Raw genomic sequence first — 27,483 nt, forward strand, 5'->3', positions numbered from 1 at the left:
TTTGCTGGTATTCAGAGGGCATGAAGGAATGAATGGACCTGTGTAAGTCTATGGGTAGGAGACTGCGTCAAAACAGGAGCCTTGCAGAGCATTCTGAGCCAGACATGGACATGAGCCCTGAGGTTAGTGACTGGGCTTGTAGGGTCAGTGGTGGCTGGTCGTGGTGGGTTTGGGGTTAAATAGCTGATATTTTAGATCTAATAGCTATTACAAATTTTTAATAGGGAGTTCATATTTTATTGGAGCTTATTTGAGAATACCACAGTCAACTATGTGCAGACAAGTCTTGACAAAACATACTCAACACATTATCTAGTCTTTAAAAACCATTAGTTACTTTATTCCTTAAAATTGCATTCGGTAGGGTCAAACATTGTGGTTCAGTTGGTTAAGCTGCTGCTTGCAACACTAGTATTGTATATCAGAACACTAGTTCAAATCCCAGCTACTGCACTTCTTGTCCAATTTCCTGCTAATTCTGCCTTCCCTGGGAAGGCAACGGAAGATGGCCCAAGTACTTACATACCTGCCATCCATGTGGGAGACTCAAATGGAGTTCCACAGTCCTGGCTTTGGCCCATTGAAGTCACAGCCATTTCAGCCATTTGGGGAATAAGCCAGTAGATAAAAAATTCTGTGTGTGTGTGTGTGTGTGTGTGTGTGTGTGTTCCTTGTTCTCTGTTATTCTGCCTTTCAAATAAATAAATAAATAAATGTTTTTAAAAAGTGCTGTTCTTCAGCACTCTGGCCTCAGAATCAGCCCTTAAGGCATTCGGATCCAGCTAAAAAGCCCATGAGAGTATTTCAGGCATGGAAAGCCAAGACACTCTGAAAAAAAAAATGACCTAAATGAAAGATCTCCACGAGTGAGATCCCAGTGGAAAGAACAGGTCATCGAAGAAGCAGGTACCTTTCTCTGAAGGGAGGAGAGAACTTCCACTTTGACTATGACCTTGTCTAAATATGATCAGAGTTGGTGAACTCAAAAGGCTTCCATAGCCTTGGCAACTCATGACAAGAGCCTAGGGTGATTACTGATGCCATAAACAAGAGTGTCAATTTGTTAAGTCAACAACAGGAGTCACTGTGCACTTGCTCCTCATGTAGAATCTCTGTCCTTAATGTGCTGTACATTGTGATTTAATGCTATAACTAGTACTCAAACAGTATTTTTCACTTTGTGTTTCTATGTGGGTGCAAACTGTTGAAATCTTTACTTAATATATACTAAACTGATCTTCTGTATATAAAGAGAATTGAAAATGAATCTTGATGTGAATGGAAGGGGAGAGAGAGCGGGGGGTGGGTGGAAGGGAAGTTATGAGGGGGGAGCCATTATAATCCATAAGCTGTACTTTGGAAATTCTATTCATTAAATAAAAGTTAAAAAATAAAATAAAATAAAATAAAATGAAATAAAATAAATTGCTGTTCTTTTCCATCATTTATGTGTCCTTGCCTTATATCTGTACAGAAATATTCCTTTTCCTCCCCAAACAACTGGAAAGAACTTGTGACACAGCCACAGGTTTTCTACCTTGTTTTCTTTTTTCCTGAGATTTCACAGGAAACCATATGGGGTGCTTTCAGTGAGAGTCTTGTCTTACCATGCACAGGATAGGTGCTCTTGGTACACAAATGGTCAACTCTTCTTGTCTTTTCTGGTGTTGTTGGATGTCAAGGAGGATGAAAATTGTATGCTCTTCTCTTGGTGGAAATTACAGATTCATCCTATTTATAGAAACAAGGGAAGTTGAGACTTTGAGAGTTTGAGTATGAATATGCACACTATACATTGAAGTCTAAAGTTTGGCCAATTCTATCTTAACACTGGCAGTTTCATAAGTTGTTATTATCAGTCCTGCAATTTTTAAAGCATTGCACAGAGCTTTAGCTGTTTGATTCCCATTGATTCCAGCTATTGTACATTCACATAATGGAAGCAGTTTGTCCACATGAATAAAACATCAATAAGGTGTATGTATAAGTACTATTTAAAGAAAAAATAGAGAAGGTAAAGCATACTTATATATGAAAAACAGGGAGGCAAAGAGGCCAATTTTCAGGTTAACAAAAGGTTTCCACCTAAGTGAATGTCTCCAATCATTCCCCTATATCGGAGTAAGGTGGGACATTGTCTCATGCAAGCCCAGGGGAAAGCAAAGCCACCCATGCAAAAAAGTGAGATCTCCTAGATGGTATTTTTCCTACAATGGGTTTTTACATTTTTGCTGTTTTTAATTGATTTTAAAGAAAGACATGGCAGCAGAAGCCTCGGGACTACCTCTTTAAGCTGCCTGAGCAGGAGTTAAAAGCTGGCAGGCCCAGCTGGCTTTCTTCCGTCCCTAACAACCCTTGCTGAAATTAATGTGGCTCAAGCAGGGGCCAGGGCTGCCATTTGTCCAAAGACAAATCATTGGTTTTAAGAAAAATCCCCTTTTTAATGATTCACAGTTGAATTTGGATTTAAACTCAGCTCAACAAGCAAGCAAAACAAAGAGCTGTTGGAGAGGCTGGGCTTGGAGCTGCCAGTGTGGTGCAAGTCACAGCTCCAGTGTCCACAGGATTTGAAGGTTTGCAGCACTAGAGCACCAGAGCATCAGAAAGGACCCAGGACTAATGGCAACAGGCAACACCGTGAACACGTGTGGGTGAGGTAGTGTTCATTTCTTCTGCTCTTGTGTTAGAAGACCCACATTTCATTAAGTGTGCTTCCGTGGAGTCTGTATTAGACACAGTGCCTGCGGCCCGGTGGCGAGTGGGTTACACACACGTTTGAAACACACTTCTTCCCCAGGAGCTTAATGTTTACCTAGAAAAACAAAGGCACATGTGTTTATGTGTGTGTGTGTGCGCATATATATATATATATATATATGGAGAAACACAACATTGGAATCCAAGAGTCTTTTCTGGGCTGGTTCAGATCACCTGGTAAGTATAATCACACACACACACACACACACACACACACCAACATACACAAAGGTAGCAACAGAAAATGTAATAACCACTAAACAATTTGCTGGCTTCACCTCAGATCTCCTAGTGAATCACAATCTCTAGAGACAGGATTTGAATATTTGAAAAATTTTTTAAAGATTTATTTTATTTATTTGAAAGACAGACTTACAGAGAGGTAGAGACAGACAGAGAGAGAGAGAGAGAGAGAGAGAGAGAGAGAGGTCTTCCATCCACTGGTTCACTCCCCAGATGGCCACAAAGGCCAGAGCTGCACGGATCTGAAGCCAAGAGCCAGGAGTGTTTTCTGGGTCTCCCATGTGGGTACAGGGGCCCAAGGACTTGGGCCATCTTCTACTGCTTTCCCAGGCCATAGCAGAGAGCTGGATTGGAAGAGGAGCAGCCGGGACTAGAACCGCCACCAATATGGGATGTTGGCACTTCAGACGAGGGATTTAACCCACTGAGCCACAGCGCCGGCCCCATATTTGAAAATTTTTAAAAGTTCTCTAATTCTTTTTTTTTAACTTTTATTTAGTAAATATAAATTTCCAAAGTACAGTTTATGGATTACAATGGCTTTTCCCCCAGATAAATTTCCTCCCACTCGTATCCCTCCCATCTCCCACTCCCTCTCCCATTCCATTCACATCAAAATTCATTTTCAATTATCCTTATATACAAAGATCGATTTAGTATATATTAAGTAAAGATTTCATCAGTTTGCACCCACACAGAAACACAAAGTGTAAAATACTGTTTCAGTACTAGTTATAGCATTATTTCACATTGGACAACGCATTAAGGACAGATCCCACATGAGGAGTAAGTGCACAGTGACTCCTATTGTTGATTTAACAAATTGACACTCTTGTTTATGGCATCAGAAATCTCCTTAGGCTCTAGTCATGAGTTGCCAAGGCTATGGAAGCCTTTTGAGTTCTCTGACTTCGATCTTACTCAGACAGGGTCATAGTCAAAGTGGAAGTTCTCTCCTCCCTTCAGAGAAAGGTACCTCCTTCTTTGATGGCCCCATTCTTTCTACTGGGATCTCACTCGCAGAGATCTTTTTTTCTGCCAGAGTGTCTTGGCTTTCCATGCCTAACATGCTCTCATGGGTTTTTCAGCTGGATCCAAATGCCTTAAGGGCTGATTCTGAGGCCAGAGTGCTGTTTAGGACATCTGCCATTCTATGAGTCTGCTGTGTATCCCTATCCACAGCAAGGTATGAAATGACTAATCCAGGTGGCAAATTGTTTTAGGTAAGAAATGGGTAGTGATTAATGCCTAGGGAGAGGTCATTGGGCTTCCATTGGTGAGAGAACACTTTGCTGAGAAGCCAGGGGAAGACTCATTTGTGGACCTGTTCAACCCTGTAGACCCAAGAGTGCACTGATAAGCTGTGGATTTGGACCCAGGTGGACCTTTTAGGCCAGGCAGAATTTGTCCCCTCAGGTTCTCACATCTTATGTTGTATTGAACCTACCTAGATTGAAGAGATTTGAGCAAGAGATGGAGTGGGATAGTATGCAGCTAAGGCTGTAATGAAAAATGGAGCTCGAAACCTAGAGAGAACTGTATATTTAGAATGCCTGGGTTTTACCAAGAGATGTAGTGGAGTGGGTGCGTGCTGCTCTCCTCTCATTACTCCCATGCTCCAACTACTCCATAGCAATCCAAGTTCTGTGGCTGATGGTTTTTCTTTGCATAGGAAAGCACAGAAGCTTTTCCTAAAGAGAGACTGAGCAAAAGAACAAATGGAGGCTCATAGGCCGTAAACGTAAATATTGAGCACATTGTTGAATAAAATATGCTGTATCCACTCACTTTGGCAAGTATTTCTTCCTAATGACTGTAGACCAGGTTCAAGGTTAGGATATTTGAACTTCAGGAACATGTTACAGCATGGAGAGGTCCATTTCTCCCAGCTCTGCCTGTACCACATGGAGCAATGGTTGGATACATCAGATCACACATCCACACTCCATTCACAACTCCTGCAAACAGTGGCTGCTTGGCTCTCTCTCAGCCTCGTGGTGCCTCTACTGACTGTACATGGCTGCTGTCATTCAGAACTTTGAAAGCATAAAGCTTCACAGGAATTCCTGGCATCGTTATAATTGAACTCCATCTCTTATAATGTCTTTTTTCTATCAAGTGGAGATAAGAAAGCCTCAGTGCTTTTTTACTCATCTTCATCTCCACCAACAGAGTCATCAGCTTTTATGGAATTCTATATGCGAGGTTCTTTAATTCTCACAGCTCTGATGAGCATGTCTTATCATTTTCATGTACACAAATGAGGACACTGAGACTCAGATTAGGATCTTTACATAAAGTGTACATTTATTGAGTGGTGGTATTGAAATGGGAGTTGAAGATCATATGACTTCTAAGTCCAAGGTATTTCTTTTTTTTTATTTTTGACAGGCAGAGTGGACAGTGTGAGAGAGAGACAGAGAGAAAGGTCTTCCTTTGCCATTGGTTCACCCTCCAATGGCCGCTGCGGCCAGCATGCTGCGGTTGGCTCACCGTACGGAAGCTGGGAGCCAGGTGCTTCTCCTGGTCTCCCATGCAGGTGCAGGGCCCAAGCACTTGGGCCATCTTCCCCTGCACTCCTGGGCCACAGCAGAGAGCTGGCCTGGAAGAGGGGCAACCAGGACAGAATCCGGTGCCCCGACCGGGACTAGAACCCTGTGTGCTGGCGCCGCAAGGTGGAGGATTAGCCTATTGAGCCATGGTGCCAGCCCCAAGGTATGTCTGTAGCACGATGCTCCCTTCTGTAGTTGCAAAAGTTCTGATATAGTTTAAATATGACATGGGATGTTTTTGCCTCACAAAAGAGATAGTTGTCTTCTATGCAAATCTTTACCAAGTCTTTTGTGATTTCCCCACTCAATAATTATGTTTTTTTAAAAATTGATTTAATTATTTGAAAGTCAGTGTTACACAGAGAGAGGAGAGGCAGAGGGAGAGAGAGAGAGAGGTCTTCCATCCAATGGTTTACTCCCCAATTGGCCACAAGAGTTGGAGCTGCACTGATCTGAAGCCAGGAGCCAGGAGCTTCTTCTGAGTCTCCCAAGTAGGTACAGGGGCCCAAGAAGTTGGGCCATCCTGTACTGCTTTCTCAGGCCCAGCAGAGAGTTGGATTGGACATGGAGCAGCCGGGTCTTGAACCGGTGCCCTTATGGGATGCTGGTGCTCCAGGCCAGGGTTTGAACCTGCCGTGCCACAGCGCCAGCCCCAATAATTATGTTTTGAAAAGAAACACCATTAAACAAGCCACTTAAACCTAAAAGAAATTTAATCATTGCTAGTGGGGGCTACTAAATAGAGGTTTCCTGATCAAATTTGGTAGCTTGGTAGACTTAGAAGTTGAAGGCCCTATGTAGAACAATCCAATGGAGTAGGCTACAGCTGTTGAAAAACATGCTGGTTTAAGAAAAAAAAAAAAAGACCTAAATGAAAGATCTCTGCGAGTGAGATCCCAGTGGAAAGAACAGGTCATCGAAGAAGCAGGTACCTTTCTCTGAAGGGAGGAGAGAACTTCCACTTTGACTACGACCTTGTCTAAATATGATCAGAGTTGGCGAACTCAAAAGGCTTCCATAGCCTTGGCAACTCATGACAAGAGCCTAGGGTGATTACTGATGCCATAAACAAGAGTGTCAATTTGTTAAGTCAACAACAGGAGTCACTGTGCACTTGCTCTTCATGTAGAATCTCTGTCCTTAATGTGCTGTACATTGTGATTTAATGCTATAACTAGTACTCAAACAGTATTTTTCACTTTGTGTTTCTATGTGGGTGCAAACTGTTGAAATCTTTACTTAATATATACTAAACTGATCTTCTGTATAAAAAGAGAATTTAAAATGAAAAAAAAAAAAAGAAAAACATGCGGGTAAGAGATTACACAGAGAACTGAAGACATCATCTTCTACAAAGGATTTAGCATAAACTGGGTAGAGGCCTGGAGTTACAATCAGTTGTGGGCTTGTTCTGGGCCCATGTCTAGCATGTCCTTGGCCTGGGATTTTGAAGCAACCCTCTTAGTAAGGGTGTAAGTGGACTTTCATCACTGGTGCCATTCAGATGGTAGAAAAGCTGAATTAAGTTCTTTTCAGGTGGATACCATCTCCAATTTAAGCTCATAAAATTCCTCACATTAAAATCAAGGATTGAGCTCATAAGAAAAAAATTACAAATCACACCAGGGGACCTCTATCATGAATGAGTGTCATCAGACACGCAAATAAGAGATTCAGTGAATATTAAAATTATTGAGGATCAGAAAAGAGCTATGCATGGAATGTTTAAAGAAATAAAGTACTCAATAGATGGATTAAAGAGCAGATTAGAGCAACTAAGGAGATAACTGAAGGTCAGTATTTAGTCTAGCAGTTAAGACACTGGTTACGATGCCTTTGTCCTATCTCTGAGTGCCTGTGTTTGAAACCTGGCTTCGTTTCTTGATTCCAGCTTTCTGCTAAGGCTGACCCTAGGTGGCAGCAGTTATAGCTCAAGTATTTGGGTTCATGCCACACAGGTGAAGCACCTGGATTGTGTTCTCACCTCCAAACTTTGGCCTCACCTGTTATAGACATTTGGGGAATGAATCAGGGGATGGAAGTACTCTCTCCCTCTCTCCCTTTCTTCATCTCTCTTCCTGTCTCAAACAGAACAAAATAATTTAAAAGACAACTGATAGATATACGTAGGCCAGTGCTTTCCAACAGAACTTCCTAAATGATGAAAAAGGGAAGTTCTAGATCTGTGGTGTCCAATACACATGGCTACTAAGCACTTGAAATTGAGGCACTTAATTTTTAGTTTAATTTAACTAATTGAAATTTAAATAATCACATGTACAAGGCAGTGCAGATCTAGGCCCTAAAGCAACTATCGATAAGTTTCAAAGAATCCTTATCAGACTACACTTCTTGCAAAATGCCACTCTGGCTTGACTGCAAATAGGCATGAGGCATATTTTCTGAGGTAATGGAAATGTTCCAAAAGTGGAGCATAGTGCTGACAGTTCTATAAATTTACTAAAAATCATTAAATTCTTATCATGAGTGAATCTAATAGTATGTAAATTATATCCCAATAAAGTTGTTAAAATGCAATTATATTAAAAGTCAACAACATCAATAATAAAAATCCTCATAATTTAGAAATTGAAGGCCACTCTACTAAATAATCGATGGGACCAAGAATAAATTATCATGGAAATAAAAGAAATACTTAGACTTGAACAATAATGGAAATATAGCATTATTTGCACGGTGTATTGAAAGTGGTACTTTGAGGAAAATTTACAATCTTAAACACTTATACTAGAAAAGAAGAAACACTTATAATAATTTATCTTCTGCCCAAGAAATTAGCAGTTAAGAGGAAAAAAACCTAATGAAAGTAAAAGGTGGGGCTGGCGCTTGGTACAGCAAGTTAAGTCATAGCCTGCAGTGCTGGCATCCCACATGGGCAACAGTTCAAGTCCTCACTGCTCCACTTCCCATCCAACTCCCTGCTAACGTACCTGGGAAAGCAGTGCTTGGGCCCCTACACCTATGTGGAAGACCTGGAAGAAGGTCTTGACTCCTGCCTTCAGCCTGGCCCAGCCTTGGTTATTGTGGTCATTTGGGGAGTGAACCAGCGGATGGAAGACCTCTCTCTATATCTGCCTCTCCTTCTGTGTAACTCTGACTTTAAAATAAATAAGTAAATCTTTAAAAAGAGAAAATAAGATAGACAAAAGCAAAAATTAATAAATAAAACAAAACATGTGATACTCAAAGAATCAACATGACAGTTCCTAAGAGAATAAGAAAACTGAAAAATCTCACTCAGGACTGATTAAAAAAATATGAGAGAAGGCATCGATAAATAATAGTGGCAATAAAAAGAGTTCTAAGACTTTGGATAAAGCAGAGATGACAACGTACTCCTAGGAGTAATTATGCCAATAAAAATGGAAAATATGGGCAAAATGGGCAAATTTTGGGAAAATAATAACTAAGAAAACCAGAAAACCAGAATACTTGTATAACTATTAAACAAGCATGCTAGTTTCTGATGATTTTACAGGTGAAATTTTACCACACAGTGGCCAAGATTATTCCAAGATTTTGCAGAGTAAGAGTGAATAGCCTCTAATCCAGCCTACAAGGTGAGCATAACCTTGAAAACAAAACAACTCAAGAAAAGGTCTGGAAAGGAAAAGTATAGGTCATTCTTGCTCATGAACATGGCTGCAAAGATTCTAATAGATTGTTAAATCCAAGAACAAACTAAATCAAGTAAAGGATAGAAAAATAACACAGCATGACTGACTTGGGTTTCTTTCTTGGAATGAGGAGTAGTTTTGCATAAGAAAATTTATTAATGATATTTATTACTTAGCTGACTATAAAGAAAAATCATATGGTAATCTCAAGAAAATGTTAAATTTCAACAACCACTTAGAATTAAAACAAGGTAAAACAAGGTAAAAAGATGTTTTAGAAATCTAAGACAGTATGGCAATTTCTCAAGCTGAGTAAGGGTGCATACCAAAATATTTTTCCCACAAACCTTTTCTTTAAGGTATAAAAACTTCATAAATACAACTTTAGAAACACAGTGATTCTTCCTACCATACCCAGCCTCCCACCCCTCTTCCTCCTCCCTCTCCTATTCCTATTCTTATTTTTTTTTACAAAATCCATTTCCAATTAACTTTATACACATACGATTACCTCTATACTAAGTAAAGAGTTCAGCAAATAGTATGAAATGAAAAACTCTCCGTTAATAGTCAAGAGAAAGGCTGTTCAAAGTCATCACATCTCAAAGTGTCGATTTCACCTCTGTAGATTACCTTTTAGGTGCACTATTAGTTACCACAGATCAGGGACCAAAATACTTTAATAGGAAGAGTGTTGTAGATAGTTCTTCAAAACTGAGACTAAGACAAGGAAATTAATTATCGTATTCAACTCTAAAGGTCCTAGCCAGTACAGTAAAATAAGTAAAGGCAGAAAGATTAGATAAACATCACCACAAATAAAAGGAATCACAATTTATTTAAGAATAATGTGAAATATTAACAAATGGAAATTCATCAAGATAGAAGGAATACTAACTGTATTGGTTTTTCTATTACTTATATAACAAACTAACACAAACTTGATGGGCTCAGATGAGAAAACTTATGTTGTTTTATGGTTCTGCAGGTTGAAAGTCTGACATGGGTCTCACTGGGCTAAAATCAGGTGTTGGCAGGATCTTATTCCTTTCTGGAGCCATGGGGAAGAATGTTTTTGAGCATCTAGAAACCATCCATATTCCTTGCCTAGTAGCTTTCCTCCTCTATTTTCAAAACCATCTTCCATCTTTATCCATGTCCACATTTTCAAAAACATCATCTCCCCCTAACAACAATTAGAAAAGCACTTCACATTTAAGGAATAGGGTGGATGGATCAAGCTTATGCATCTAATCTAGAATAATCTCCACATTTCCAAGTCCTTAACCTTAGTCACAGTTACAAAGACCTTTTTGCCATGTAAGTTAACAAATTTACTGGTTCTAAAGAGTCATGGTTATCTGTGGGTCAGCTATTATTCTACCTACCACATTCTGAAAAAAAAAATAAAACCAGATCATTTCTCCAAGACAATCGATTATATTTCTATATAAAAGTTACAGTTGCAAGATGTAATTTTCAAACATGAACAATAGCAAACATACTTGAAAGGAAACTTTTAATTATTTGGTAGAATAAATCTACCAAAAGCTGTGCAAGACTCCTGTGGAGAAAACTCACAATCAGGACCATGTCAGTATTTTCAAGACTGAGAATGCCAACAAGGTTTATATAGAAGTATGAATTTATATTTATATGGAAGTGTGAATGAGTAAGACACTTCAAAAGAAAAGTAAGGTGGATTTGAGTCTTATTACAAATTTACTTTAACACAATATGGAAACAGGTAGAGAAGTAACTCAATTAACTAACGGAACAAAATAGCATCCAGAAACAGACTCATGGAAAGTTGATATATGATAGAGATGGCCCTGCAGATCATTGGTGCTGAGGTTTAGGATAAAATTCCAGTGTTATCATGATCAATAAATTTAAGCAGTACCATATTTCTCAATTTACATGTAAAGACAATGTTGAAAGTGAGAAACACTGAAGTTATGGGGAGATGGGACCCCTCTGCATTGCTGGTGGTCAGGTAAACTAGAGCAGCCATCTGGAAGGTAAACTCAGCTCCCTAAGAAGCATCTGCTGTGACATTCACAACAACATTGCTTGCTGGAAGTGTGCAGAGAGCAGCAAACTGTGTGTCCAACACTAGGAGATCGGATATGCAAAATGGGCTTGGGATAAGGACAGAAGACACCAACAGGAGACCCAGTAAAATTTCAATATTAGATCAACAGTAATTTTTTAGTATATGTGTGCTACAAATATTACATATGATTAAATTATTACTAACAACTCATGTGTTGTCCATCTGAAATTCAAATTCAGTTGGGCATCCTATATATTAACTGGCAACCCAAGAAGGAAGTATATGAAGGAATACAAACAAGTTAGGAGCAACCATTACATGTTCTACAGCAACATGGGCAGGTCTGCAAAACTTAATATCAAGTGACTGTCAGAAACAAAGAGAACTTTGTAGCACAACATCATCTATATGAATCGAATTTACATACCAACAGCAATACTACTTCTTTCCCAAGGATGAACAAATATTTAAGGTCAACATCAACATACTAGTGTGAGTGCCAGAGAGAAGGAGAAGCCCTCTGAGTGGGGCCTAAGGCTGAAGGGGAAAAATAAATGAAGCCAAGAAAAGGGCTCCATATTGGCGGATACTGACAATGGGGTTAAGAAATGAGGACCATGGTAACCTAATTCTTCACTTGAGATCAAGGAAATTAGTTTTAAAAGGTTAATAACTTAAAAGTCTCGAGCAACTTAGTGAAAAAAATAATGTGCCCTGGAAACTCTTAGGAGCCTCAAAAAATGTCTAATTACGTTGATGGCCTTCATGTCAAACTTCTCATGAAGGGTTTGAACACAGAAATTTTGTGGTATGCCAATGTGGGAAAAACAGCATTTTTAAATTGATATTACTTTGTATTATGTTGTAGACAGTTGTAAATATATATGAACAATTAATAAAGTAAGTACTATAAGCAGGTATTTGAGTGTTTTATCTACATCCTTGAAATATTACATAGTACATTGAAATTGGCTCAACCTTATTACATAGAAAATTCTCACTGGGACAATGGGAGACTACTATGATTTATTCAGTGTCATCCATGTTTGGACAGATAGAATAGTTAGCTTGGTGTGAGACAAATGGCAGGCACCCAGTCGACTGTTGTGTCTTCTGTGTAGTCAGGATGTAGTCTTAGTTTATGGCTACACCAGTGTCATTTTCCTGCAACATTACCTGGAGTGGTAAATCCTGTATAACTTATTCATACCTATTTAAAGAAGACAGTATTCTTTCTCATGGAGTATTTATATAAATAACCATGCTTTAAAGCATGCACATTGTAAATTAAGCCAAACAATTTGACATGTTTTTCAAAAAGATGCTTGGAATGATAAGATATCATATTGAAGACTGGGAGGTTGGTGGTTAAGAATGGTTTTCTTTAGGATAAAGAGTGCCTAATTCCTGTCTATTGTGCATGAAAGCTTGATGAATTATTTTGCAGGTAAAAGAAAAGACCCGGTGAAGAATATGTGGGATTTGTAGCACTGAGTTTGGAGGCTACACGTAACATGGCTGGAGCTGATCTCCCCTCTAATGCCATCAAAGCATAGCCTTGAGGGGCTGGCACTGTGGTGTAGTAGGCTAAGCCTCCATCTGTGGTGCCGGCATCCCGCAGGGGTGCTGGTTGGTGTCCCGGCTGCTCCTCTTCTGAGCCAGCTCTCTGCTATGGCCTGGGAAAAGAGTGGAAGGTGGCCCAAGTGTTTGGTCCTCTGCACCTGTGTGGAAGACTTGGAAGAAGCTACTGGCTCCTGGCTTCAGATAGGCCAGCTCTAGCCATGGCAGCCATTTGGGGAGTGAACTAGCAGGTGGAAGACCTTTCTCTCTGTCTCTCCTTCTCTGTCTATAACTGTACCTCTCAAATAAATAAAATCTTTAAAGAAAAAAAAAGGAAAGGCCTGAGTGCTCCAATGCCAACTGCCTTGGAGTCCAGGAGTCTGTGCAAGTTGGATCACCTGGACAATGCATTACTATGTGTGTAACTACACAGTCAATCTGATTGAAGGCATACCAGCTCCCGTAATAGCTCTGCATGTTTTATGATTTGTCAACAAGCAGAGCATAAGCAGCCAGGAAGCTCTCTTTCCTAAAGTAAATCAGCATGTTTGTGGGCCCCATTATTCAACTAAATCAGGAACATGACCTTTCCTTTTGTCAAAAGAACTTAGAGAAGCCAAAAAAAAAAAAAAAAAAAAAACCTAAAAAACAAAACAAAACAAAGGAAAAACTATAACCACAGCAACATTATTTTCTTACATGATATAATTTTGTGAAACCATTCCTTTTGTTTACTCCTTCTTTTTAATTCCCAAAAATAGTACAGCTTGCACACTTGTTTTATTTAATGCCAACATCAAAATTAATCAAAGCAATATTTTTCTACTATACTGTATTTTCACTTTATCACTCTGATTTAAGTATTAGTCTCAAACATCTTTTAAGTAGGCCAAAATATTTTTTGGATTAGTCCTTCATTATTACCATGAGATATCTGAGCTTGGGTACTTACAAAGAAAAGGGGGTTTTTGGGAGACCAAGTTGGCAAAATAGGGAGGGAGTTTACTGCTATAGTCTAGGGGAAGGCAGTTAAAAAAACATGGAGAGTGCAATCTCAGAGAAGAGTTAGGGACAAAATGGCAGAGGAAACTCTGTGTAAATTAGAGGGACACTGTGGATCTATATGGAGTTGTGGATGTGCACAACTCAGGACCCCAGCAGCCAAGAGCCTCAGCACCAGCTTTGGAGTGAGATGAGACCAGACTGCAGCAGCCCAAGCCTCTGGCAATAAAGCTGAGGGAAGAGCCTGGAGTGAGTTCGGCTTGGAGCCCTGTGTAGGACAGTATACCTGCCAACCTAGAGGGAAAAAAGGGGGGGGGGGCATATTTCTCTCTCCCCAACCACCCTGCACCAATGTCCTGTAATTAGCCAAGAGAGGGCAGGTGCCATTTTGGACATACATAACAACTGCACCAGTTTGTGTCTGTATGCCCAGCAACCAGCCAAGAGGAGACTCCTGAGTCTGACTGGGAGAATTGACAGGGGGCTGAGTGCTTGTGACTGTAGGATCCTTGTGTGCTGGGACTATGAAAACACTGTGGCTGCATGTGAGGCCACAGGGTGTGGCTGGGTCTTTGGGCAGTCACTGTGGGTGGCTCCACATGCTTGGGGCTCCCTAATTCCCTGGTGAAGGTCATTGCTGCAGGATCCATGCTCACACTGAGAACTGCATGAATCCTTTGTGAGGTCCTTGTGGCAGCATGAACTAATATTAGGCTAGTGACCAACCAGGCATTGGTCTTCTTGGAGGAGAGAGGTAAGCATGAGACTATGCCAAAAAGAGCTGATTAAACCTCCCCTCTGATTAAAAACAAAGAGAGAGAGATTTACCATGTCCAATTTGGGTGTCATGCCTCACCCTGGAGCACTGAGCAGATCTCCCTGGCCTCACCCAGCACATGCCTCAGGGTATTCACTGAAAGAGCAGACACTCCACTAATCCACAGAGGCACAGTCCAAAGATAAAAGCTGTCACAGGAGAAAAAAATAAAACAAGTATTTCCACAAATGCCTAAAATAAATGCAACAATTCAGGAAACAAGAATAAGGAAGACAGCATGATGCCTCCAAAGGAACACAACACTTCAATACTAAAATGTGAAAATGAAGAGATTGAAGAAATGCCAGAAACGGAATTCAAAAAATTGATTGTAGGATTATTTAGTAGTAATCAGAAGCCATCCATGAATTATAGAAATCCATACATGACAGGAATGAAAAGTTTTCACATGAAATTGAGATTTTAAAGAGAAATCAAAATGAAATATTGGAAATGAAGAATTCAATAGAGCAAATAAAAGATGTAGTGGAAAGCCTTCACAACAGACTCCGTGAGGCAAAAGAAAGAATATCTGAGTTAGAAGACAAATCTCTGGAAATGTTACAGTCAGAAAAAAAAGAAATTAGAAAACACTGTTGGAGGTTTATGGGATACTATCAAATGACTCAACGTATGCATCTTAGGAATTCCTGAAAGTGTGGAAAAAGACAATGGGTTAGAAGGCTTTTTAGTGAAATAATTACAGAAAACTTCCCCAATTTGGAGAAAGAGATGTCCAAGAACAGAAAGCACACAGAATTCCTAATAGACATGGCCAAAAAAGATCTTCACCACATCACATTGTAGTAAAACTTTCCACAGTAAAACATAAAGAAAAGATTCTAAAATGTGCATGAGAGAAACGCCAGATTACTTTCAGAGGATCTCCAATTAGACTGACAGCAGACTTCTCATCAGAAATCCTACAGGCTAGGAAAAATGGCGATATATTCTCCAAGTCTTAAGAGAAAAAAAACCTGTCAGCCCACAATACTGTATCCTGCAAGGCTCTCATTTATGAATGTAGGTGAAATAAAGACCTTCCATAACAAACAGAAATTGAAAGAATTTGCCACTACTTGTCCAATCTTACAAAAGATGCTTAAAGATGTGCTATATGCAGAAACAAAGAAACATGGTCATCACTATGAAAGCAGGTGAAAGCAGAAAATCTCCCAGTAACAGTACTAAGGAAATCTGAAATAAACAATAGGTATATTTATTGAAAAACAGCAGGACAAAGTCATTACTTATCAATAGTCACCTTGAAGGTAAATGGCTTCAGCTCTCCAGTTACAAGACACAGACTGGCTGAATGGATTAAAAAACAAAACTCATCTATTTGCTGCCTACAAGAAAAACACTCACCAACAAAGATACACACAGACTAAAAGCGAAATGGTGGAAAAAAATATTCCATGCTAACAGAAACCAAAAAAGAGCTGGTGAAGCCATCTTAATATCAGACAAAATAGACTTTAACACAAAAACTGTTCAAAGAGACAAAGGAGGGCACTATGCAATGACTAAGAGATCAATTCAACAGGAAGATGTGACTACCATAGATGTATACACACCTAATTACAGAGTACCTGACTATTTAAAAGAAATGTTAATGGATCTAAAGGGAGTCTTAGACTCCCATATAGTAATGAGGGCCTTCAATATCCCACTTTCAGCAATAGACTGATCAACCAGATAGAAAATCAGCAAGAAAACCACAGTTAATCAACACTATGTATCAAATGGACCTGCCAGATATCTTTAGAACTTTTCATCCTACAGTTGCAGAATACACATTCTTCTCACCAGTGCATGGAACTCTCTCTAGGATAGACCACAGGCCAGGCCATAAAGCAAGTCTCAGCAAATTAAAAAAAAAAATCTAAATCATACCATGCATCTTCTCTGACAACATGGAATGAAGCTGGAATTCAATAACTCAAGAATTTCCTGAACATATGCAAACACATGGAGACTGAACAACATGTTCCTGAATGAATAGGTCATTGAAGAAATCAAAAGAAATAAAAAAAACTGTTGAGGAACAGTTTTTTTTCTCTCGTACTATTTGTTGAATGAAGTCTTTACTTAATATTCTGTGTATAAAGTTAATTGGAAATAGATCTTAGTATAAAATAAGAATGGGAATAGGAGAGGGAGGAGGAAGAAGGGTGGGAGTGTGGGTGGGAGGGTGTGTATGGTGGGAAGAATCACTATGTACATAAAGATGTATTTATAAAAGGCATGAAGTTTGTATACCTCAAATAAAAGGTTTCTAGGGTAAAGAAAAAAAAGAAAAAAATGGGAAATTTTTTTAGAAAATAAATAAATGTATATGTAAATTAGGTAAAAAAAAGTGGGGGCAGTTTATGCAACTCACTTTTGGGTGCTAAACTTCCAAATGTGTTACCAGCTGTGGTGAGACTCCTCTTGGCTGCGTCACATCATAGCAGATGGCATCACAACGACAGGAGAGATCAGATCTGGGGACAGGAAGTCAAAGAGTGATTCCTAGAAAAGCTTGCTGGTGCATAACCACCTTCTTGTGAGAACTCACTGTGGTCTCACTAGGACTATTTAATTCTTCCTAAGGGCGATGACCCAGTGACTACTCTAAGGTCTACCTGTTTGATATCCTGTTACCGCTCAATAGTTCTGAACACTGTGGACCAAACTTCCAGCCTGAGCTCTCAGAGGGTGTACTGAAACCATATCAAATGAAAACAGTGGGGGCCGGTGCTGTGGTGCAGCGCTTGAAGTGCTGGCATCCCATATGGGCACCAGTTCGAGTCCCAGCTGCTCCACTTCCTATCCAGCTCTCTGCTATGGCCTGGGAAAACAGCAGAAGATAGCTCCTTGGGCCCCTGCACCCACGTGGGAAACCCAGAGGAAGCTCCTGGCTCCTGGATTCGGATCAGCACAGCACTGACCGTTGCGATCAACTGGGGAGTCAACCATTGAAGGGAAGACCTCTCTCTCTCTCTCTCTCTCTCTCTCTCTGCCTTTCCTCTCTGTGTAACTCTGACTTCCAAATAAATAAATAAATCCTAAAAAAAAAACCCAAACAGTGTTCTTCACAGCATTATTATAAGAGTGAAAAACTAGAAACAACCCAACTTCCCAACAATAGGTTATGGCACATCTAGTCAATGTAATAGTATGAAATGGCTTCTAGAGAATAAAAACTGCTCCTTAAACACATTTATTTTTTATTTTTTTGACAGGCAGGAGTGGATAGTGAGAGAGAGAGACAGAGAGAAAGGTCTTCCTTTGCCGTTGGTTCACCCTCCAATGGCCGCTGCGGCCGGCGCGCTGCAACCAGTGCACCGCGCCGATCCGATGGCAGGAGCCAGGTACTTATCCTGGTCTCCCATGGGGTGCAGGGCCCAAGCACTTGGGCCATCTTCCACTGCACTCCTGGGCCACAGCAGAGAGCTGGCCTGGAAGAAGGGCAACCAGGACAGAATCCGGCGTCCCGACCGGGACTAGAACCTGGTGTGCCGGTGCCGCAAGGCGGAGGATTAGCCTAGTGAGCCGCGGCGCCGGCCCTTAAACACAATTTTTAAGAATACATAAATTTATCTGGCAAAAGTACAAAAAAACCACTTGTACATAAAAGTACTATTTTTTTTTTTTGACAGGCAGAGTGGACAGTGAGAGAGAGAGACAGAGAGAAAGGTCTTCCTTTGCTGTTGGTTCACTCTCCAATGGCCGCCACGGCCGGCACGCTGCTGCAGGCACATGGCGCTGATCCGAAGCCGGGAGCCAGGTGCTTCTCCTGGTCTCCCATGGGGTGCAGGGCCCAAGCACTTGGGCCATCCTCCACTGCCTTCCCGGGCCACAGTAGAGAGCTGACCTGGAAGAGGGGCAACCGGGACAAAATCTGGCGCCCCGACTGGGACTAGAACCCGGTGTGCCGACGCTGCAGGTGGAAGATTAGCCTATTGAGCCGCAGCACTGGCAAAAGTACTATCTTAACTAGCAAATATCTCTGGACAGTAGGATTAGAAATACTTTTTGCTTTACCTGTACTTTTGAAGATTTCCCAAGTTTTCTACAATGAATTTGTTTTACAAAAATTACGAGAAAAATTTGTTTTAAAAAATCACCAAAACCCAGGACAGAGAAGCAATTTTGACATGTACTCTTTATTCTCTACCTCCATTCAAACTTGCTCTGATGGTTAATGTGTTGGGAGTGACTAAGGTTGTATCTGACCACAGCACTGTCAACAGTGATTCTATCTGCTATAAAAGTGTAGATAATTGACCTACATATACAGAATAACTGGACTAAGAACAATTTCAGAAATGATCAAAATTTTGGCTGTATTTTCTATGAGACACATGCAAATCTGTGTGAAAAAGTTAAGATGAGGAAACTTCATGAAACATCCCTAATATAAATACATGCGCCCATAGTTCAATATCTCAATCCTCACTTGAAAATATCTTCATTTTGCTCTTAGTTATTAAAAATTTTAGTCTTGTGAATTCTAATGTACATAATTGACTTTTTAAAAAATATTTATCTATTTGAGAGACAGAATTACAGAGAGAGTGAGACAAAGAGAAAGGTCTTCCATCTGCTGGTTCACTCCCCAAATGACTGCAGTGGCCGGAGCTGAGCCAATCCTAAACCAGGAGCTTCTTCCAGGTCTCCTACACTGGTGCAGGGGTCCAAGCACTTGGGCCATCTTCATTGCTTTCCCAGGCCATAGGCAGACAGCTGGATCATCGGAGGAAAGCAGCCAGGACACAAACTGGCGCCCATATGGAATGCCAGAACTGCATGCAGAGGTTTAGCCCACTACATGACAGTGCCGGCCCCCAAGTAATTGACTTTTGAGATACATTTATAGTTTAATTAAAGGTCCTGATAAAAACCAATGTGAATTCAAACTATCAGAAGGAGCTGAAATATTTATTCAGAGGTGGCATGTATTCAAATAAACTCTGTTGGAGGAAAGGGAAGGGATATATGTTTTTCCCCCATGAGGTGGGGCAATATACAACCATGTGTCACTGAACAACTGGGACCAGGTCTAAGACATATGTTATAGGTCATTTAGTTATGTGAACATCAGAGTGTATTTACACTGACTAAAATGGCTGTCACTGTGTGATACAATGTTTTAGGACCTCCATCCTTTGTGCAAACCAGTGTTGACTGAAATGTCATTACGTGGCTCATGACTGTATATTGTTAACCCATAGACCATAAGGCTTAGGAGCTAGAAAGTAGCTATTACCTCCTCTATTCCTGTAGTTGCCACTCACATACCTACAGATACACTGACTGTGTCTGTTTTACTTACTCAGAGTTTCCGTTAGTGTTTAATTCCAGCAACATTTAAAAATCCCAAGATAACAGACAAATCCGGAACTGAATGCCCTGTCCCCAACTTCTGTGTTCCCTGAAGCTGAGTGGGCAGCCCTGTATTTTAGCTTCAGCCCTGAGACTCTCAGCTAAACTCACACAAACTCATCCCAGCTCTCCTTACCCAGGCTAAGGGTGTGGTCCCTGCAGCAGAAGACAGATGCTATCGCTCCTGCCTGATCCAGCCCCTTGACCCCTCCTCTGCCTCCCATCCGTGCACCCTGCCCCTCCTTGATATACACTCGTGGTCCATCTCTGCCCCTTCCTGCCTTTGCCCCTTGCTCAGCGGTGTCTCCTGTCAGTTGTGCACCTGGTCTTCTGCCCAGCTAGCTAATTTCTGCTTATCCTATTGTGTTCAGCTTGTAATGACTGGGTCTAGCTACCAGGTCACTCTCCTAGCACTGTGTCTACTATTTTGTTATAATAGAAAAGAGATGATAAGATCCACGGGGTTTAATAGCTATCTTCCCTGCTAGAGGGGGGGCTCTAAAATGTTAGGGACCCCGTCTAGGTGGTACCTACACAGCAAGCAAGGGGTGAAGGGGGACTGAATGAAGGCACTCTTGCTCTTGGGGTGAACTGGCAGGGAACACATGCTGAAAGGGAGGCGAGCGGAGAACCTGGGCAAGAATCTCTGCACACAGGCCCAGGACAGGTGAGGACAGTGTTGTCTGAATGGCAGGGACTCCAGCTCTCAGGACCCCTCACAAATTGCCCTCTGTCTGGATTTGATCTCTCTTCTTGTATTCCCACCTCAGCTGCTTTGGTTCCTTTCAGACATTCAGCTCTAGCTGTGGGTCCCATTTTTCACTTTTCTCCTTGAGCTACAGGAGCTGGGACCATGAGCTCATCTCACACTCACCAGGACCTGAGTCCCAACTTCTCACGTGCTCAGATCCTTTTCTGAACCTCACTGCCACCTTTGGTGACCTCAGGAGGGATCAGCCGGCACAGCCAGGATTTATCTGCCTGACAAAGCCAGGCCAATTCCTAAACAGTGGCTTTCTCATTTCAAGTAATATTTTATTCTGGGAAACCCAAAACATCTTGAAGAGTAGAGAAAAAATTTGAATAAATTTCTACAGTAAATAGTTGCCCTCTTTATTGTATTCCTTATACAGAAGTATTGCTACTCCACAAATATTCTTTATAAAAAATTCATTTTAAGATTGTCTTCATAATGATGCAAGGTCAGGAAGCGTACAGCTATCAGGAATGTCCATTTTTGAGTAGAAATATTGATTTTTTAAAAACATCAAGGGTGCAATTATGAGACAGTAGAAAAGATTGGGTGAATAAAGTGTATCATATCTCAAATTTAAGATGTAATAAAAATTTTAGTAAAACAGCAAACAACAGTGTTAACCCAAAAATTGCATAGGAAAGACAAATTTGATTAGTTTTTTAAAAAAATTTAAAATATCCATGTAGTAATAAAATACCATAAGCAAGAATATAAGATGAAAAACTTGAGAAAATTTATGCAAACATGGCAAATAAGGGCAAATTTTCTTAATTCACAAAGCAATCTTGAAAACCAACCAGAGTGTTATAGAAATGAAAGTAACAGGTAATTCACAGCTAAAAACACATATTTATATAATATGCTAAAATAACTGATAATTAAAAATGGCATTATATATAGCAATATATGTATACATATATAGTTGTATATATAAAGATATATATATATACACACAAACACACAAACATACAATGTAGTCAAATAATAGAAATTAGAATTTGAGATGTTCCTTTGGGAAATACAAAAACTTCAACTATGTCACCTATTCAAGTGGGTATGGAGAAATAAGCAGGTAGTCATTTTTTTTTAAGATTTTTTTAAATTTATCTGAGAGGTAGAGTTACAGACAGAGAGAGTGAGAGACAAAGAGAGAGGTCTTCTATCTACTGGTTCACTCCCCAAATGGCCACAATGGCTAGAGTCATGCTGATCTGAAGCCAGGAGCCAGAAGCTTCTTCTGGGCCTCCCATGCGAATGCAGGGGCCCATGGATTTGGGCTATCCACCATAGCTTTCCCAGGCCATGACAGAGAGCTGGATTGGAAGTGTAGCGGCCAAGACTGGAACAGGCGCCCAAATGGGATGCTGGCACTGCAGGTGCTTTACCTGCTACGCCACAGCACCGGCCCCACAGATAATCACTTTTGATGAGTATATAAATTGATGCTTTTTTGGAAAACAATTTCATGTGCACACATACACATAAATACATATATGCTTAAAATTCACATTTGCCTCTATCAAGAAATTCTACTTCTAGGTATTTCTTTTACAGGTATATTTAAAATAAGGCATAGTTATACATATAAAAAACTCTATTCATTTTAGAATAATTTATAATGGCTAGAAATTGGGAAAAAGCCAAATGTTCATCTTTTAAGGGTTAGTTAAATAAAATACACAATTTATAACATTAAGCTGGTAAACAAATTCCATGTACCCATTAAAAATAATGAGACATGTATTGACTTGAAAAGATACTTACAATATGTTGTTAAATGCAAAAATAGATTACTATATTTATCTTATGATTTAATGTATGTAAAGGAAAAGAGTAGTCACAAATGTTTGAATATGCATAGAAAATATCTGGAAAAGCATAAATCAAGCCAACAGCTACTTGTGATATTGATGGAAAGAGCAGACACTCTCATTTAAATTCATAAGCTATAATTTTGTATTTTAAAAGATCATGATTTATCCCTCTCATCCCTCCCCCCAAAATGTATGCTATATAAACAAAAGAAAAGTCAACATGAAAAACTTAGATTATAAGCTACTAAAGAACAGGAATACTCCACTGTTCCTTCAGCAGTTTAATTCAACACTTTCTGAGTGATCACTAATTCTCAGAAACCATGCTGGGAATTTTGCATAACAAAAAATGAACTGTGGCTCCCACTGTCATGGAGCTCACTGCTTAGTATGCACGTCCCTCTAATCAATATGAATATTATTAAGTGCAATACTAAGGGAGCCCACCAAGCATGTGGTGACACAAAGGATGAAGTGATGAACTCTACTTGAGAAAATCATGCTTTCACATAGCAAATGCTTGTGCTAAATCTTAAAAGATGAGTATCAGTTCTAGACTTCATTTTTGAACTACTTAGTCTAATAAATTGTCTTACTATAATTTCATGTGTGCTTGCAGAAAACTGAAGACTCCTGGATCAGAAACAAAGGACTTCATTAACCACTGCAGAGTAAACAGAATGAGTATTAGCGTGTGCATCAGTTTCCCTTGTCCCTCAAGTTTCTTGGGGCATGGCCATGGGCCCAAGTAAGTTTTCATTGCAGTTGAGGAATGCTGAACTTGGGGAACCTCTTATTTTATAACAAGCAATAAGCAAGACTGCTTATTGATCCAGAGAGAAACATCATCTTATCTTTGAGGGCTGCTCACTGCAAACAAAACCAGGAGAAATGGCCCAGAGAAAGAGTGGTGAGGACTTTGAATTCTGAGTATACACGGAAAGCTAACGGACAGGTGTCTCTCAACAAACAGTGGTAAGAAAAAAGCCTTCTCGAAAGCATAGTCCTTGTGAGTATGGTCCTGTGGGAGGAAGAGCAAAGTGGTATCACATGAAGCAGAACAAGAAGGTAAATCTGAGTAGGTAGACAAGGACCAAATCCTGACATGTTCAAGAAGACTCAGTTTTGCCCTGTATCAGTTGGGAATTCAGCAGAGATTTTTTGTTGGTTTTATTTGGTTGAACTGTACAAGATCGCTGGTTTTGTAGGTCAGAAACAGTGGAATAGCAGCAATTTCACAACTCTCAGCCTAATAATAAATTTCTGTAATGCAGTGTGGGAGATGAATGAAAAAGGTGGGGGAGGGCAAGACTATCCATCTCTTTATCTCCATATTTCACATAGTGATGTCTGATGACTGTTTCAGTGGCTTAATTGTGCTTACTGAATGAATGAAATAAAATGAAAATGAAAATAAATCATTTTCTAAAAACAGAGGCTTGCTTAATTAAAAAACAGGGGTATTGTGGTAAGGTTTCAATTCACTTAAGGGTCATTGAAGCCGTGAGGATAAATCCTGGAAGTGCAGAATGAATAGTATTTCAAATTCATTGAATTATTCCATGAAATGTATGCCACAACTTTTGGAAACGAAGACTTAAGAGAGCTCGTTCACTCTAGCGGCTAAACCTGTGACTCTGGAACAAAACAATGTCTTAATTTCTTAGTTCTAGCGACATACTCAAACTAGTTGGAGGTGTTGTTATAGAACCCCCCAATCTGGGTCTGCTCACCTGATGTGCAGGAAGCCAATCTCTGACACTTGGGTGATGGAAAGAAGAAGGTATTTATCGCAAAACACTGAGGGGCCGGTGCAGTAGCTCACTTGGTTAATCCTCCGCCTGTGGCGCCGGCATCCCACATGGGTGCCAGTTCTAGTCCCTGTTGTTCCTCTTCTCGTCCAGCTCTCTGCTGTGGCCCGGGAGTGCAGTGGAGGATGGCCCAGGTGCTTGGGCACCTGCACCTGCGTCAGAGACCAGGAAGAAGCACCTGGCTCCTTGCTTCAGATCGGTGTAGCTCCGGCTGCGGCCATTTGGGCGGTAAACCAACGGAAGGAAGACTCTCTCTCTCTCTCTCCCTCCCTCCCTCCCTCCCTCTCTCTCCCACTGTCTAACTCTATCTGTCAAATAAATAAATAAAAAAGAAGAAGAAGAAGTGCAAACCACTGAGCAAGATGCCGGGCAGACAGTGCTTAGTTCCTGAGCTCCTGGAAGATCTAGGGGTGAAGATGTTTATAGATTGAAATTGGGGCTGAGAGGTGCATGATCACCTCCTGTCCAATTCCTGGTTGGTCAGTGACCTTCCCTTGATTGGTCTGTGATGCTGTTCTCCTTAGGGAATTTATAATGGCCAGATGGGCTGTAGTTGGTCTGTGAAGGGGTTATATGTAAGTGGGACTTACCTTCTGCCCTGACCTGGAATTTCACTGCCTGGACATGAAATTGCTCTAAACAACCCCCTCTGGACAATGCTGGCCAAGAAAGGTTTTGTCTGTTGGAGAAACAAATGACTTCTTCAGTCCAGTGATTAGAACCTTGTAGGGCCGGCTGTCTGACTCTTTAAATTCAGTGAATTCCTTTGGATAAAGGACAGGCAAGGATACCTTGGGCTAAGGGAGACAGGAGAAGCTGAGTCCTGTCTTTGCATTTTAAGGTTAGGTCTCACTTAGGTAACCTTAAATTCACCAGGTGTCATCAGATCCTTCACTTGGCTTTGTGAGAGCCTGGTTCTGTGAGGAGTCAGACTGGTTAATAGGTAGTCAGGTTGGTCCAAGTGGAAATTTAGGGTGCAAAATGCTTTCTTCCCCCAAGAGGTATCTTTAGCAAGGTCAAGCTCCTGCCCCACTCCTTGGAAGCTTCTGATTTTACTGTGAGAATAGCAAGGGAGTGGGGATTCCATCCTTCTGAGCTCACAGTTTACTGTAAAAACAAGTTACCCAGATCAGGTCTTTTGATGAGTTTTGTCCTTGCCCTGTAACTCAATGTCAGATTAGTTGTCAGGTTTTTTTCTTCCCCAAAATTATGCTTAAAAAGCCCCAGTACCACCAGCCCCTTTGGGGTTTGCTTCTGCTGGAGCCCTCCACCCACTCCAGGTCACTCTGACTGGAAGTCTCTGACTTAAATAAGTCTTGCTTTTCTCTTTGCCTTTTCTGCGTGGAAATTCTTCCTCCATGTGAGACAAAGAACCGAGGAAATCTTTTCACCACCGCTGTTTCACCTTTTCTTATTGATTACATTGTCTCATTTTGTAGTTTATTGTATAATTTATTGCTTAATATTTGCACTTGTCAGTCAACTTCAGCTCTTCAGACCATCCCTGTCAACTCAACAACAATTCACGGTGCCCCTTTCCGGGATGAATATTTGGTTCTACTTTGCTGCCCCCACGCCTAATCCTCTGAGTTATTCCTGATCCTCTCTGTGGTTACCATGTTTCCCCATTCACTTCTCACTCTTCCCAGAATTTATCTGAAGCTCCAACTTGAAAATATTCTTTTCTCTGTTTATAACATCTTGTGAATACATACATTCTTAACTATGCTAGTTCGGAGGGAGGCTGAAGGATAAAACCCGCCCCACTCAAGTTGTGATGTAGTTAGCACACGCTTTTCCTGTGTGCTAACTACATTGTGGGGCAGGTGTACTGAGAAGAACAGCCATGTGTCGCTCCTTTGCTGTGGATTGCTTCCCAACCAGATGAAAATGGAGGTCTTAGGGCTGAGTAAAAACAAAGAAAGTAACTGGAGGCAAGTCACGAGGCAATTTCAGAGCCATAGAAATTCTAGTGGAGGCCAAAGAGATGATTTCTAAGGCTTAGCATTTTTATTGGCTTCTTGCAATGCTAATAGCATGCTTAAAAGCCAGTACTGAGAAAAGGGGGTAATGTCACTTTAACCAAAGGAGCAAGGCTCCCAGGCTTAGCGCTGGCCAAGTGCGAAGTAGAAAGCCTAGCAAAAAATAATTGAAGCCCCTGCGAAATATTTCAATTTTTTTATTGATTGAAGGCAATTATCCCTTAATTGCATATTTAAATGAGGTATTAGGAGGTTTAACTAAGCAATGCCTCTTAATTGCTGCTGCACACTAGGTGTCACAGATTGTGTTTATTTCATATGTTAATTAAAGAGAAAGGGGTATTTTATTTTATTGACTACAAGGTTCTCTAAGGCTGTGTTGTTTAGGACAAAGTACGTCTCAGGTGTTTATTGCACGCTGGGTATTAATATCATCATTAGCGTGAGGTTAAAGTTTTTTAATGAAGAGGTGCGTCTCCACTTTATGTGTTTTCAGTCACACAGGCATCTCAAAAATGGGGGAGGGGAAAGCCCCAAATCCCCTGGAAACAATTATCTTTATGAAAGAAATATTGAGCCCCTTCTTCAACAATAATAAAACAAAATGGAAGTTCTAATATAAACAGGAAAAACAACACCAAATTGTTAAAGAATTAGGGCTGCTACATGAAGGCCTAACAGCCCGTGGCTGCTATGCCTGTACTATAAGTGGCAGTGGTCCACAAACGAATTTGCAAGTAGCTGCATGATCCTGTGATACTGAATGTTAACAACAGGCTAGGTAAAGATCTTTTAGAAAAGCTCACGTCTTCCCTTGGAATGACATCTGAGATTTTTAGCGAGAAAGGTGTTTGTCGACCCTCACATGAGGATGAAATTTAATAATCCTGTGGTGTTGGGTGGGACAGTCAGAAAGTAGAGCCTCGGCTCCTAGTTGGCGGTCCCTAGTCGTCCTGTCATGCAATCATCCTAATGTTTAAAAATAAGGTTGATATTTACAGCTCTCTTAGACTGACCCATCTGCCTCCCCACGGCAGAGTGCACCAAATAAAAATGCATGGAAGGCAGCGCTGTTAGGATACCCTGGAAACATATAGTCTCTTAAGGTAAGAGTGAGAATTCAC

General features: G+C 40.6%; 1 long non-coding RNA gene across 1 annotated transcript; it reads right to left on the bottom strand.

Annotated features, from left to right (window-relative positions):
* Positions 1-1,607: 1,607 nt before the first annotated feature.
* Positions 1,608-24,609, bottom strand: LOC149123765 (uncharacterized). Its single transcript, XR_016214091.1, has 3 exons — positions 24,300-24,609; positions 17,009-17,111; positions 1,608-1,731 (listed from the first exon to the last, which is right to left on the bottom strand). It is a non-coding gene; the product is annotated as an uncharacterized LOC149123765 (long non-coding RNA).
* Positions 24,610-27,483: the final 2,874 nt, after the last annotated feature.

Source organism: Oryctolagus cuniculus, chromosome 10 (genome assembly GCF_051225735.1).
Source record: "Oryctolagus cuniculus isolate XC-2025 breed Fujian yellow rabbit chromosome 10, ASM5122573v1, whole genome shotgun sequence".
In the NCBI taxonomy this organism is placed as follows: domain Eukaryota; kingdom Metazoa; phylum Chordata; class Mammalia; order Lagomorpha; family Leporidae; genus Oryctolagus; species Oryctolagus cuniculus.